The following is a 16,327-nucleotide window of genomic DNA, read 5'->3' as shown; positions in this document are numbered from 1 at the left end:
GCCTGGCATAGTGGAAGGTGTCCCTGCCATGGCAGGGGTAGAATTGGATGATTTTTAAGATCCCTTCCACCCCAAACCATTCCATGATTCCATGAGAAGCAGCATTTGCTCCTTCTATGATGTCTCTTAGCAGTACTTCTCCCTTTTGCAAACACCTCTAAGATTATACACACTCAGTATTTTGAATTAATGTTCCTGCTACTGTACTCTGGAGTCCCTTCCTGAGTGTCACACACCTTCCTGGTCTGACACAGAGGTGTGAAAACATCAGCAATTTATCCAAGCAGGAAATACAGGCAGGGCTTTGTGGAAGTACAAGATATCCACAGGTGCCTCTACAGTATCCAAATCTGTTTTGGCCGGGAATTTTGCCAGGTTAACAACAACAAGTCTAGCAAAGAAACAAAACAAAAAATTATTAATTTCTCGAATTTCTTGTTGTGTTTTAGACTCCAGTTTTCCTCACAGATTCATGAATCTATTTCAATCTCAGTGACAAAGGGATATACAAACACAAGTATCTCTCTGTCCAAAGACCAAGGCACCTACACCTTATTCACCTGATAAAACCACTTTTTGTGACAAATTTATATATTACTTGCCCTCAGCAAATCTTAGGAAGAAAAATACCAAGCAAAGAGGTCATTTACACTCAGAGTAAAATAGGAATTTTTAGTGAGACTGTATTTAAAATGAATGCTCTTTCATAAGAATTTGATTAGCAGAAGTTGCCCTCAAGAAAATCAGCACTGCAGCTAAATACTGTATTTGTATTTGAATAAGAATGAAAAAATATTCAGATAACCTGAGACATTTTCAGCTTACACAGAAGTGTGTTAGCTGTATTAACATGTGCTTTTAGACAGAATTATATAAAAGTTATTTTAAACTAGTAATATTTTACGAATAACATTGTTCCTTATCCATAGCACAGCAAACTTTTCTTTCACAAACATTTTGACCAAAGAATAAATTGCAGATGTCTATTTTTCAACCCAAAAAAAAAAAAAAGAAAAAAACCTCTAATGTTTGAGCTACTAAAAGGTACAAAATAACCAGGGAGAATTATGACCAAATGCCAGATATTAAAAAGTTCTCCACATGTGGCACAGAAAGAAACAGCCAATTCACTGCAATTGTCTGCTTAACAAGTTGAGCCTCTCTCCAACTGGTAGCAATCAGGCAGGACACTAGAGCGGGCAGGAAATCTAAAATTAGGTTTTACTACCTATAATGGAGGATTTATGGGATAATTTAATTGGCAGTCTTGGGACTGAAACCCATGGTGGGGGAACAAAAACATCTTTCTGGATATACTCCCTGAACCCTTCCTGTAGTGGGCTGAACAATAAAAGTACTGGGGAAACGACCTGGAGATGTAATATCCCCTTTTCTTGTGCAAAGTAAGTGGTGCACGACAACGTTTGTGGGTGTGTGGGGTTCAGCAGAGACAGAAGGCAGTCCTGCATTGATGCAAACTGATTTTTCTTCTTTCTAGGAGGACTGAGTTGCTTCTTGTAGGGAGATGTGCCTGTAAGGACATGAGAGAAGATGAAGAGCCCCAGATAAAGAGCAGGCTGGAAATCGAGGCTGTATGGGCATGACAGCACAGCCCCAACACTTTTTGCCTGTGGCAGGTTGAACCCAGCCCTGTCACCTGTCACCTCACCACCCCTGGCCATCCCCCAAGGTCTGCTGAGCCACTTGGGCTTCCCTGTGGCCCTTCTGTGCTGCCACAAACCTTTTAAAGCCAAACCTCAGGGACGTCAGCACCACTGTCCTGCCTTTCTCTGCTGACCAGGAGAGCTCTGAAAGGGTTAACATCCATTCTGTGCAGCTGGACAGGGGGTAACAGGATCCCCTGCTCCATCCCCAGGGGTTCCACCCGTGTCAGCACTTGGTACTGATGCCTTTGCCTGGCTTATTGCATTTATTGGATGGGTGTGGGGGTTCAGAGAGAGCAGCAAGGACCCGTCCCACTGTCACTGAGTAAGGGGGATGTGCTCCCAGGTGCTGCTGGCAGGTGATTCCTGGTCATTTCACTGTAAATTCCCCAGAAACTGTGGGTCCTCAAGTCCATATCTGACTGGGATGCAGGGAACAGACTGATGTCAGAATGAGGGAGCAGCAGCCCCAGCAAGCCCTCACAGAGCCCATCTCCTGACTGCCACCACCAAATCCACCCAAAAACTCACAATCCCCCGCTGAGATTCCTTCTTAGTTTGTTTTCCCCATTTCTCAAATCCAGCAGTTTAAGAAAGGCTGTCACTCATCTCCACTCCCGACTCCCAGAGCCAAGGCCTACCCATTCCAAACTTTTCCTTGTAATGGCATCTCCACTGCAGACTTTTATGAAGCCATTATGGGATTTAACAAATGCCTTCAGCTTTAAAACACATGCACAGTCATCCTCTATTCTGTGGTGACAAGTTTGAGAGGATGACAGAGGAGTATGTTTAGTGTTATTACCTCTGGCGTATCACTGGCAGTGCCAAAAGGAAATGTAAACAATCAAGTCAGTATAACAACCCTTGATTATTATTCTTACAACAGCCCTGACATCAAGTTATAAGCTATCGTAAATTAAAAAATGCATTCCCATTTATTTCAGAAAGCTACACGCAGGAAAAGGCTGGAAAAGAATTCAAGGCTGTCTCAAGAACTTCTCTCTCAGCACATTTCAAACTTGACTGGTGTGACATGAAAAAGTCCCAGAAACAATGGAAAATTAACTCATTTCAAAAATCACCTTTTGGAGAAGCTCTGCTGATAGCCACTAAATCTGCAGTGAAATCAGTTCAGGCAGTCTGGAAACCAACCCACTGAGAAGGCTACAACAACTCAAAAAAAAGGTGTTAAAGTAAATCCAAGTGTGGCAGTTTCAAGATTGGGCTCAGGTTTTTTCCCCTCTTCTACCTTTTGAATGTCAACCATCCTTCATTTCTTGCTTTTTATACTGTTCTTCTCATCTTTTTTTTTTTTTTTTGGTGATGTGAATAAGAAAAGTGCCATTGCCATCAACAGAGAAAAGTTTTTGCAGTTTTTAAGCCACTCATGCTCTTCTACTAAAAGGACCACCACACCCCCTGACAAAGACCTATCATTGCTATCTCTAGGATGCTGTTGAAATGCCAAATTAGGATCTTTCCATGATCCTGAAGTGTCCTTTCTCATAGATCAATTTACTTTCTAGTTCAAATTATATTTGACCTTTACTTTATATTTGAAATGTTTCTTCTACAAACTTCCCTTTTTATTTTCCCCCAGCTTACATTTTCTTCCTTTGGGGATAACATAATTACACTGACATAAAGAAGAAAACCTTTGTGTCTTAAATATTGCCTCTCTGTTGCCTGAACTTAAAATATGTGAAAAGTTTATAGACCTTGACAGATTCAGGGTGTGGTGCAACACACTCTCCTTCATGCAATGCAGCCTCCATCTGCAAGTGAGTTGCCTTTTCATGGAAATACTATTCAGAGAGCATTTCCATAAAAATTCACCCTGGCAGGGCTCTGTTTCTCTTGTCATTCGCCCAGCTGTGTTCCTGCTTTGATTGAGTTCTCATTTTGAATAAGGCACAGCAGTCATTTCCATGGGGGGAGCTGGGGGAACTTTCCATCCTTACGTAAGAGCAAAGCCTGTGGTCGATGCAGCGGGGCTGCAGGAGGCAGCAGTAAAACCCAGGGCAGTTGGATTTACAACCAGAGATAGTCTGAGAACACATTTCAGCCTCCTCCTGGCCTCGTTTCTAGCTCCTTACTAAAGACAAAGAGTGCAGCACGCTGAGTCCCAAACTTTGCCCTGCCCAGACCAAACACCAGGTTTTCTCAGGGGTTGGAACAAGATGATCTTTAAGGTTCCTTCCAACTCAACTCATTCATTCTGTGACTGTCCAAGTTCCTGGCTGAGGTCATCACAAGGCCCCACACACTGAGCAGGACACAGGGCCCAGAGGAAGAAGAGGTGCAGAAGAAGAAGGAGCCATCCTTAAAGAAGAGATCACCTGTCCCAAGTGGTCAAGATAAACAAGGTCCCACCACTGCTGCTGCCACTGCTCCTCACCACCAAGTCCCAGCATGGCCCTGAGGCACTGAGGGCCTCCCACACCCAGCATCTTTTATTCCCTCCACCAGCAAGCCAAGCTGGGACTGAAATTTCACCATTCGCCAAAAGATTCCCTAGTCCTGCAGCAGGAAACAGCAAGGCCATTGCAGGAAGGACCCCAGGATGGCCTCAATTACCTACTGAGCCCTGGGCCACCACCTGGAAAATGCAAATTCAGCTTTCCCCATGCAGATGGGGATACCAAAGGAAGGCAGAGGCTGCTCCTGCACTGCTCCCAGCAGGTGGATGGGCCAATGTCCCACCACGGCACCAAGGCAAGGACACGCAGTGCTGGGGCTCACACATCACCACACTCTCCTGCGTTCAAAAGGCATTTCGAGCACGCTTCCCAAACGCAAATACTGAATTATTGTTTTAAATTATGGGGTTTGTATTTTTCCTGAAGCGTTTGCCCTGCGCTGAGGCTGAAAATGGACAGTCTGCGGTCTCTTTTACGAAGCTGTTTTTATCCTCTCAGAACCAAAGTGGTAAACCACTAATGGCATGAGCATTTTTCTCATTATCAGTTACAATGTTAATGACTCTTATTTAAGCAAGCAGTATTTTAAAACCTTTCAGCCTTGCTTGTTCACTTATTAGACCTCAGACTGTTTATTGTGTCTTCTCTTAAGAGAGCTCTTTTATGATGTTAAAGGGAGGAGACCATTTCAAGACCAGGCAGCAATTTGCATCAGTAAACACTTTAAGGAACATGTTGCTCCAGTGTCTTAAAACTGACTCATTTTCAAAATCCCTTGCCTGAAGGATCAGTGCACTCTGGTGCTCAGGTCTAACCATAAATAGCTAAATATCCAAATAAAATTGGGATCTAGCAGCCGAAGCAAAGGCAGGTTTAACCCCAGTGTTGGGATCAAAATCTGCCTTGAATTTTTGCACAAAAAATAATCAGCCTACTCTTAGAAAACATTCACAGAAACAAAGTGTTTCAAATTTACTTGCCTGAATACTCCATCTCCAGGAGCCCAGAGCCACCCACACAGACCAGCACAGGCCATAGAGGTTATTTTCACACAAGGATCATAAGGGACTTTTGTTGGCTTCCCTTTTTTTTCAAGTCCCATCCCCAAAGCAACATGGAGAAAAACAGAGGCATCATCACAGCTACCTAAGGGCACTCATGGAGAAGTATCCAGGGTTGGAATGGGAATGGACAACTTTAGGAAGGGTAGAAAGCCAAGCACAAAGGCTCTGGCAGCCAAAAAATCAGAGCACATTCATAAAGCAACAGCCCAACATTTTGAAAAGTATCAAACAAAGTGGTTGCCAAAGGGTTGCTGTCATCTCCAGGAAAAGCAAGCATGCCACAGATATTTCCTGTGCACGCTGATCCTGGGGGAGCAGTAAAAGTGGGTTATTACACAGACCTACTCTCAGTGTTCTCACTTTCACAACACACACGAGTGTTTCCTCACTGCATCCATTCTTGCTCGAAGCCATTGGTGGGCAGCATACCTAACTCAGCTTTTGTTTAAGTTCTTATGTTCTTCCCAGGTAATTGGCCCTACGGGACTTTAATCTAAATGGAGTGTGTCTTTGTAGGGACCTCGCAGAGGTATTTCTAACGTTTTAATGGTCTCCTGAATTACTACTTTCCTCCCACTGTGAAGGAAATGGGCTCACCGCCGTCCGCTTCCCCGTAGCATTCACTACCTCTGGAAACACGGATGTGTAACAGCATCCCTCAACCCATCCCATGCAGAAAAAGCACATGGGAGAAGAGGCAAATATTCATCCTCCTAAACAGTCAAGGACTTGCTCCACGTGGATGTGGCCAAGTGTGGCATTCACATTCTCTGAAAAATCCCTTGGCCCAGGATTTTGCTCCGGGGAAGCTGAGAAGCCTCAGAGAAAAAGGAAAACAAATTCTTATCTCATTTGCTTCTCCTGTGTTTTGCTGCTTTGGAATGTGTTTGGAGATTGTTTATCCAACAGGTGATTGTTTGATTGGTTTAATGTGAATTGTTTTGACTTATTGGCCAATCAGTGCCAAGCTCTGTCAGGACTCTGGAAAGAGTCATGAGTTTTCATTATTATCTTTTTACCATTCTGTATGTATCTTTTCTGTATTCTTTAGGTTACGTTAGTTTAGTATTCTTTAATATAATATAGTATCTTAAATAATAAATTAGCCTACTAAGAACATGGAGTCATATTCATCATTCCTTCCTCCATCTGGGAACCCTGCAAATACAAGAGCCAAGCAAAGGATCCCCTCGCGTGCAATTACTCACAGTTCACCTATCTGGGCTCACCCCAGGAGGGAGAGGGAATTGGATCCCAGCACAGCTCCCTGGCTCAGGGTGACACGGGCACGTACGTGGCAGCGGTGTGGAAGGGGGATCTGGCTCTCTGGGGTTATTTGTTGCCTTTCCTGTGCAGCCCTTTCTCAGACCACGTCTTAATGTCTTCCAGACCCCCAGCAGCCCTCACGCCATATGTGGAGCAAGAGCACCGTGGAGTAACTGGTTAATGAGTTATTCTCACAGCCTGCTCCCCCTAGGAGCTGGTACACATCTCAGTGCCTGCCAGCAGCACAGTGGAGAACCAGCTCCCAACTGCTGTCAATACCTAATTTAAAACCCCTGTAATTATAGCACTACAATAGTAACATTTAGTTCACCTAGAAGCCAAGTGCCGCATTCATTCCCTCTGTCCCTGCGTGAGGAATTGTGTGTCCAGCAGGAGCAGGGCAGGGATTGTCCCTCTGTGCTGGCTCTGAGAGGCCCCTCCAGGGCTGTGCCCAGTTCTGCTCCTGCAGGAGAGACCTGGAGGGGCTGGAGCGTGTCCAGGGCAGGGAACGGAGCTGGGAAGGGGCTGGAGCCCCAGCAGGGGCTGAGGGAGCTGGGAAGGGGCTGAGGCTGGAGCAAAGGAGGCTCAGGGGCCCTTGTGGCTCTGCACAAGTCCCTGCCAGGAGGGGACAGCCGGGGGGGTCGGGCTCTGCTCCAGGGAACAGGGACAGGAGCAGAGGGAACGGCCTCAGGCTGGGCCAGGGCAGGCTCAGGGTAGACATCACAATAAACTTATTTAAGGAAAGTGTTGTTAAGCATTGCAGGGGCTGCCCAGGGAGTTTTGGAGTCCCCATCCCTGCAGGTGTCCAAGGAAGGCCTGGAGGTGGCACTCAGTGCTCTGGGCTGGGGGGCATCGGTCAGTTTGGACTTGATGATTTTGGAGGTTTCCAACCTTAACGATTCTGTGTTTCTGTAGCACAGAAAATGTCTAAACCAGCTCTACTCAGACACTGGAGTTGAAAGTTTCCCTTCAGACAACTCAAGTGGGGCTGAGCAAGGAGGAGCATCCCCAGGGCCATTCAGGGCAGGGTTAGTGACAATCCTGTGTGTCCCACAAGCCTGCTGGGCTTTTCCTCCCTTTTCCTGCCTGTTGAGATCACCTGACTTGCATCAGGAGAAGGAGACAATATTAGAGGTGATGTGCTTTGGCTGTAAATGTCATCATATCCCAAACACCTTTCAAATTTGAACCAGAAATTACAGGATTCCCCACAAGAGGAAGCTACTGGGTCCAGTGAGGAATTAAGACAGGAGACCTTGACAGAAAATCTTCACTGACTCCTGCCTGCCAAGGGACTGGGAGGAGGCCAGAGATGGAGCAGGAGGGAGTTGTGAGATCTGCAGGCGTATGACCCGTGTCTCCTCCTCTATGAAAGATGAGCCCACACAGAGAAAGTGGAAATTCTCTGAGCTCATACAAGGGAAATTTTATCAAGAGAAAAAGCAGTGGTTGTTTCCTGTGCAAAAAAATCGGTGCCTTTAAATGCTGTAGTAACTGGAGGGGAATTAAGGCTTTAGGAAATCAGCAGTGAGAACACTTCCAGGGCTTTCCAACCCCAGCAGAATCATGAGGAAGAAACACTTCAGCTGAAAAGCTCTGCCCCCTTGAAAGCCAGCAGAGAAGCTTCAGCCACTTCAGCAAGGACAAGATTTCATCCACTGAACAGAAATTCAGAGTTTTCAAACTCGTTCACGGGTTATTCTGGAACAGAGGAGGAAGATGAATTTATGGGTTGGTATTCTTTTCCACGTAAAACCAAGTGAAAGTGGTAAATACGTTAAAAAGGGTTTGTTGTTTTACTTTTCAAGACAGCAATGCTCCAAAGGAGAGCAACAGGACTGTCAAACACCCAGGAGCACATGTGGTGTGCTTACACCACTGGTTTTGAGTTTCCGTGCACCAGCCAGGCTCCAGCTTCCTACCAAACCATTAAAAACGAGAAAGAGACGAGAAGAGTTCAAAAATTCAGTATCACCTACTTAGCCGCGAGTGACTTTTTGTGAAATGACTTGCCTTGCTAATCCTTTCCAAGGAATGCAGAGTCAACAGGGATGGGGATCTGGCTGGACTGGGCTCCATCGGCCTCCCCAGGAGCTGGAGGGGCCCTGGGCTCATCAGTGTGGGGGGAAATTGCCCCTCACGTGAGGGACAACCAGGCTGGGGCTCTGCTTGCCAGCGATGATTTGTTTCCTCGCAGGTCCACAAACACGGATTACGTCAGTGTGGTTTCGGGCTCATTTTTAGCTGAGGCCACTCAGTCCAAGAGTATTGCATTTGTGGGGTTCCCAGACGAAGGAAGGAATGATGAATTTATGTTCTCAGAATGTTAATTTATTATTTTAAGATAATATATTATATTAAAGAATATTAAACTATACTAAAGAATACAGAAAGGATACTTACAGAAGGCTAAAGACAGAATAATGAACTTGTGACTCTCTCTCCAGAGTCCAACACAGCTTGACCCTGATTGGCTAATAAGTCACAACAATTCACAGCAGAAACCTAATGAAACAACCACTTGTTGGTAAACAATCTCCAAACACATTCCAAAGCAACAAAACCCAGGAGAACCAAGTCAGATAATTACTGTTTTTCCTTTTCTCTGAGGATTCTCAGCTTCTCAGGAGCAAAATCCTGAGCGAAGGGATTTTTCCAGAAAATATGACTGTGACATCATAAGAGGAACTAGAGGCAGTGGTCAAACAGAGCCTCTCCGTGCTCCAGACGAGCCCACTGATCCCAACCTGCTCCTGCAGGGACACGACGATGTCAGAAAGCAGCGCAGCCAGAGTTCATCCGAGCGTTAACAGGCAGGAACGAGGGATCACGCTTTTCCACTGCAAGTGGTAAAACTATCCAAGCCCAAATCCCCTCCCCACGAATTTCAAATGCCTTCTTTCTGCTCTTCCTGGTGTTAAACACATGTTACAGTTTGTCTGGTTCCGAAGCAGGGGCTGGAGCGCAGCGAACGGCCTCGCTCTCACTCCCGCTCCTGCCTTCCAAAAGAAGCGCCAGAGAAAGGATTCTATTTTTGTAAGGGTTTAAAGGGCACACTCAGAAAAGTGACTATGTAAAAATGGCACCTTTTCATCCAGCAGATCTGTTCCCAGTGAGTATTCTGAGTCATGTCTGCTTACTTTAGTGACCAAAATAGATTTTTAGTACTTCTCACTCCTCTCTAGTCCTGCGGAACCAACACAGCAAAGAGGGAGTTATTTAAATCCTATCTTGGACCAAAACCTGTCATGATGAGCTCAAGACGCAGAAGGGAGGGCTGGATGTGCCCCCGTGGGTGGCTGAGGGGGCAGTGCCCCACCCCAGTGCCACAAATGGCACATCACACAGGGAGGTGTTAGCCCAGAGGGACACCAGTGGAGGACAGCCCAAATTCCCTTCACCTTGGCTCCTGCATCCTCCAACAACCTGATCCTGACCCCCCATCCCACATTCCTGCTCTGCAGACAGACCACAGGCCGAGCTCCCTGGGCTCACATTTTGTTACAACTCTGTCTCCTGTAAACTGTCATGGAAATCACAAGCAAATAACAAACACGGAGCTCACCCTTCCTTCACCACTGGCTCCATGCAGAGCTGCTCTGGCTGCAGCTCAGCTCTGCTGCTTGCAGGGACCACTGTCAGCAGGGGACTAAAAACTTGCCCCTGAAAAGTAAAAAGCTCATGGCCTGTCCAAAATGAGCCTTCCAAACTTGTGCTTCGAGAGATTTAAGTAAAATATAGACTCAAGGCTGTCATCTATACAGTTGGACCAGCCTAAAAAAAAACCACTTTAAATGGTTGTTAATTTTTCCTTCATGAGCAGAACATACTCCTAAGAGAAAGGCAGCAGCATTACTCCGTTCCTGTCTTAATCGGAAGCTGAAATGATGGCTAATGTTTTCTTACTCAGTTTTTCAAGGAAGTTAAGAGAGCAGTGCAGAAAGAATAAAAGGGTTTTCTGTTACTATTTCTAATGTTTCTATTTCTAAACAAATAGGAAGCTCAACAGCAAAAAATAATGCTATAATTACTTAAAATTAAACTTTAAAATTAAAAATATGAATAAGCAATAATAATAATTTCTACTCAGACTAAGTATTATTCATCTGGTCTCTCTGCTATATTTTACTTACATTTTTTCCTTCAGTCTCCCTAAGATCAGCTGCTGGAAGGCCTGGATTTGCCTCTGGATGCAGAATTCAGGGCACTCCACACCAGCCACATAAAAGACTATTTTAATACCCAGTCCTGCAACCCCAATCCTACCCAAGCTGCTGGACCGTCTTCTGCACCTTCAGTGCCTTTCCCAAACGAGCATCACTGCCTCAGACTGGCAAGACTAACCTGTCCTCTGGCCAGGCTGGAATTTACACAACTGCTGTCAGCCAGATCCTGGATTTTGGGATGGCTACAGCGAGCTGAGGTGAATCCTACCCTCCTAAAGCCATTTTTCAGTCTCATCACTTAGAACTGAGGCCAGGTTCAGGTTTCTTCAAGCTCTTCATTTCAAGAGGGTGATGAATTGCTCTGCTGAAATGAAGCCTTGGAGGTGCCTACCAAAGGCAGTGCCCTCGGTGGTGTCAGGATGTTGACACACATATTGGTGACAGATGATTTGGCTGGTCTTGCCTGCAAGAGATGCAGAGGCTGCTACAGACTGTTTGCCATAAATACATAAAAATACCAGAGAACTTATAAAAGCAGCAAAAGAGCACCAGCCTGAATTCCCAGCTTCACATTCTGGGCAAATTGAATGAAATTTAAGAAAAGGCACAAGACTAAACTAGATCTTGATTTGGTATTAAATCCTTTATCTTATCTTAATGTGGTAATAAAACCTTTATTTTTTTTCCTTTTCCGAACACGTTTTTAATGCAAATTTTTGCTCAAGTCTCTGTAAAAAAACCCCTTCTATAAGTGTTTGAAGAGCCCACTACAATCAGAACAATCAGTGGAACAGCAACAGCAGTTCTTTAGAGAAATGATGGAGAACTTTTCCCATGTCTGCTTTGCAAGTCCTGCAGATCAGCTGCTTTTCCAAGCAGATTTTTCAGCTTAGTTTCAGTGCATGCTGCAATGCAACATCTTTATGTTACTTTAGTAGTTAATCCTTTGTGTATAATTTGTGAACTCTAAAGAGAGCAGCCCATTTTATAAACAGAATTTTAAACCACCAGGTTTAAATTTATTGCAGGGTTTATTCAGAACTGACAAAGCCTCCTTAGAAAACGGAATTTTGCTAAGAAGCCTTTCCTTCTGCATAACTACAAGACTTCCTTCTGTATAAAACCCTTTTCTACTTACACAGAAAAATATAAACCATAAAATTGTTTGATTGCCATTTTTTTCTGGTTTAATTTACAGAAAGAGATACACTGTGCAATTTTCTAAATCCCTGATTTTTACATGTACATTTAATTGCATCAAAATCTCACACGGCATGCATTACCACTATTAAGTATTAAAATATAAGTGATTTGTTGAAAGATTTTTTTTCAGCAAAATTAGGTCAAATATACCATGTGTATCCATACTTGAGAAGCTAAAAAAAAAAGTAATCAACTCAATGCAAAAAATTATGGAAGTGGGAAGCCTACATGCCTTAAAAATTAGAATAAATCAATCAGATTTCACAAAACATTTTGTTGTAAGTCATTTACAGGGCAGCAAAACTGCTCCTCCTATGCCAATGCTCCCAGAACCAGAAAAATGAAACTACTTGAAAACCTGATAAATCAATGTATGTTTTAACAGCACAATTGTAGCAAAAAAAAAAAAAAAAAAAAAAAAAAAAAAAAAGAAAGAAAGAAAACAAACCCTTACCAACCACTTGTAGCAGACAGTAAAAGGCAGGAGGAAAAGATGCTAATTCAGCAGGCAATGCTGAATTTGGGATGACGGGAGAGAAACCTTCCCCTGAGCACTCACACCTGCCCAGCCTCGCCAGGCGCCTGTGCCCGGCCAGGGCAGTGCCCTGCCCTGCTCCCCTTGGGACAGGAGCTGAGTGCTGGCCACAGGCACCATTCCCAATTCCCAGCCCCTCCAGCAATCCCAATTCCCAGTCCCTCCAGCATTTCCAGTTCACAGACCCTGCAGCATTCCTGGTTCCCAGACCCCACAGCATTCCCAATTCCCAGTCCATCCGGCATTCCCAGTTCGCACACCCTGCAGCATTTCCCAGACACTGCAGCATTCTCAACTCCCAGACCCTGCAGCATTCCCAGTTCCCAGACCCCACAGCATTCCTAATTCCCAGTCCCTCCAGCATTTCCAGTTCGCAGACCCTGCAGCATTCCCTGTTCCCAGACTCTGCAGCATTTCCCAGACCCTGCAGCATTCCCAGTTCCCAGACCCCACAGCATTCCCAATTCCCAGTCCCTCCAGCATTTCCAGTTCACAGACCCTGCAGCATTCCCAATTCCCAGCCCCTCCAGCATTCCCAGTTCCTACACCTTGCAGCATTCCCAGACCCTGCAGAATTCCCAACTCCTAGCCCCTACAGCATTCCAAATCCCCAGACCTCGTGGCATTCCCAATTCCCAATCCCTGCTCCATTCCCAGTTTCCAGTCCCTGCTCCATTCCCAGTTCCCAGCCCCTGCAGCCCCCGGGCCTTGGCTCTCTCCATCCAGCCCAGCACCCCGGATTTTCTGCCGCGGCGGCGGTGCGAGCTCAGCCAGGGTTTCCCCCGTGTTTCACCCGTTCCTCAGTGAGGTGGAAAGCAAAAGCAAGCCAGGCTGTTTCATTAGGGACCCCCTGGAGGAACCTGGGTGTCTGAGTGCAGCTGATTGAAACCACATTTGATTCCAGGGGGTTTTTGCTGAACCGGCCTCGCGCCGGGGCCGCCGCGCTCATCATCCCCCACAGCCAGCCCTGCTCTCCCCAATCAGCACTAATTAGCTGTGTGGGGCTCCCAGCTACAGACAAATTCAGGAGGACTGAAACACAACTGAAGGCAATATTTGCTGGCAGGAAAAGCACCTGGAAGAGGCAGCAGCTTTGGAATATCCCACCAATGTTGCCGAGTGCCCAAGCAGGAGCCCGGCATCTTCCCGAAGGCTGGAAGCAACGCTGCTGCCAAGACCCTTTAATAAGCACCTGGGTGTTGTATCATGTATTAAATATCAAAATTAATCAACACAGAGGGCCTCAAGCAAAACCAAACCCTCACCTGTGCACAGCAACCACTCCCCAAGCCATTGTGGTCAGCCAGAGTTGTGTGGCTACAGCTCGAGGCCCTGGGGTTTCAACCATCCCCTGATATAACCATCAAAGCTGGTTATATCTCCAGCTAAAATGAAAACATGTGTTTATTGTTTTTTCTTTGGGCAGACGATTAATATTTATGTGATGCATTATCAAACAAAAATAACTACGTATTTTGTTCCTGGAATAATGGGGTTTTTTTTCTTGGAATGAGGCTGTGCCAAGGAGGGATTGCAGCTGATGCAAGCAGCGTGCAAGGACAATCCACTCACCGGGGCAGCTTTAAATGAAAAAGGGGCATTTCTGAACCGGGGTAAACTGAGGAAAATAATTGCTGTGGTGGAATCTCACACTCCACACAAGGAAAAGTGTCACCCAGGGCAGCAGGAGATCCTCCTGCCACAGCAGTGCGGGAGAAGCAGGCATGTTGCAAATCCACTCACGCTTACTTTAGATCAAGTCTCATTTCTGCTCTCAAACAACACAAAAATACCTCCCTGCACACATTTTACTTTTGATAAATCACTGATTAATGAGGACATGTACTGTGTCCACAGCAGAATAAACTCTTTGGTTTTCATTGTGAAATTGCTGTTTCTTGAATTCAATTAACCCCTCCAGATTACACACAGACCACTGAATATAAATAGAAGAGGTTAAAATACAGTTTAAATATAACAGATACGGCCGCAACTCCATATTTAGATATACCCTTTAATTTTTTTCCTATTGCCTGCTTTTTACTTACATTTAAATTTAGCAAAGTAATTTTAGACTGCCACTTTTCTACCTACACTAGTTAACTACACTGTGAAGGGAATATATTAGATTAGATACCACTATCTTCCAAAGTGACAAATCGATACAAATTTTTTGGACTCGAACCTTCAGCCAAAAAGACAAAATGCTTGATTTTCCAGGGAAACTTGCGTGTCAAAAAGGGCATGGCCAGAACCACCCTGGGAAGTAAAAAATATTCCAGTGGCTGTGAGAGCAGGCAGTTGTGGGTATAATGAGAACCAGTGTGGTGTTATCGCACAAAAGGTAATTCTTCCAACCCAAGACAAACAACATTATAATTCAGGCTGAAAATATCTTTACCCTGTGTGAACTTTTTTCTTTTTTTTTTTTTTTAAACAGAAGCATTTTAAATCAACTGTATAGGAGAAGTGCCATGCAAAGCATACACTAATCCCTGGCATCCCTTCCCAGCTGCACAGAAAACCAGCGGGCAGCTTTAGGCACTCAGGGCTAAGCCTGCCCCGCTGACCTCAGATGATATGGATCAGGCCCAAAGGGCCCTTTCCAACCTTACCCCCTGTCAACAACTTCCACCTCGAGTTCGGGACACAGATTTCCACAGAGCTGCTCACATGATTCAGAGAAGTACAGTTTTACCCTTACGGCTGCCTTTTCCTGAAAAAAAAAAATACCTATTCACTTAAAAGAAAATGACAAGCTTCCTGATAGTGGAACAAAACCCCAATGCAACGGATATTAAAGGGAAAAGGTTTAAATTATTACTTTAAATTATTTTGTGGTTACCTGCTTGTTGGAGCATTTAGTAAAGCACAGGCAAGGAAATGTGTAAAGTTTTGGGGCTACCAGATGCCATCAGCACCACAAAAGCTTCCCACTTGTTTTTTTGATCCTCACAGGAGGAGCAACTGCTGTGTTCAGGGATCACAGCGAAGCCATCAAAATTAAACTCTCTGCAGAGGGAGAGCAGTGCTGTGAGCCTCACGCTGTGATAGCAAAGCACTGGGGGTTTGCAGAAAGAGCAGTGGGAAAGGATTTGCCTCATCAGTAGCCAGGTATTCTGTTCACGGGGTGTTGTTCAAACCAACGGGACCGCCACAGTCGTCCCAGGGTTTTCTGCTTGTTTACACAGCTCTGTGCATGCTCAGAAAATAAACTTCCCACAGCAGAGCAGGTAGCAAAGACACTTTCACAGGGCAGGCTCTTGTGCAGAATTGTCATTTGAACACCGACAGCAGCGGGGTCCAAACTGGTGCTCCAGATGGAAAAGGACAAACAAACCAGCATCCTTGTGATGGGAGATACAGCTCCCAAGTCTGCAACAATCTGGGATTTAAGCTCGTGGTTGCCATCGCTGTGAGTCCTCATTCGACTCACACACCCAGATTTCTTCAGTGCCCTACAAAGAGCTCAAAATCATTTAAAAGAGAGAACCCCACAGGCACTACTGCTTAAAGGAGAACATGCTTAATATATACATCTCTACTAGACTCTATCTCTAAGAACCAAATGCTACAGAAATGACAATCCAAAGGGAGCAACACCTCACGAGCAAAAAGTCCGACTAATCACACCTAGGACTTACCCTGACAGATCATTTATAAAATTCCTGTAACATGTAACTCTATCCAGTACTATATGATTTGTTTAACTTGGGGACTAAATTGTGGGAGGTGGGGACAGATGCTGTTCAAAGCTCTAAACCCTGAAATGTTTTTGGAGCTGGTAGATTTTTTCCTTGCAAATTTTTTCAAAGAATTTGCCATTGTTTGCCCACATATGCACACAAAAGAGAAAATAAGGACTGATGTTGTTATTCCAATGCACCATATCTTTGTTTTTATAAATGCCCTTTAAGAAATAGATCAGGCAATCAACATGAAAATATATTTGTCCCCTATGAGGCATGGCTTGGTCCATTTATGCCTTTACTTATTTACTTCTAAT

General features: G+C 44.9%; 1 protein-coding gene across 14 annotated transcripts in view; it reads right to left on the bottom strand.

Annotated features, from left to right (window-relative positions):
- Window positions 1–16,327, bottom strand: part of ERG (ETS transcription factor ERG) — a 147,346-nt gene that overhangs the window by 122,823 nt on the left and 8,196 nt on the right. Inside the window, exon 1 of one of the 14 annotated variants that reach the window (XM_064406416.1) lies at window positions 14,937–15,414. The exons of the other annotated variants lie outside the window; for them this stretch is intronic. The gene's annotated coding sequence lies outside the window, so the exon portion shown is untranslated. Of the gene's footprint in view, window positions 1–14,936; window positions 15,415–16,327 lie in introns of those variants that run through there. 14 annotated transcript variants of the gene reach the window in all.

The sequence above is a fragment of the Passer domesticus genome, chromosome 2, assembly GCF_036417665.1.
Source record: "Passer domesticus isolate bPasDom1 chromosome 2, bPasDom1.hap1, whole genome shotgun sequence".
Classification (NCBI taxonomy): Eukaryota; Metazoa; Chordata; class Aves; order Passeriformes; family Passeridae; genus Passer; species Passer domesticus.
Note: the sequence above shows the minus strand (reverse complement) of the source record. Positions and strands in the feature narration are given on the sequence as shown.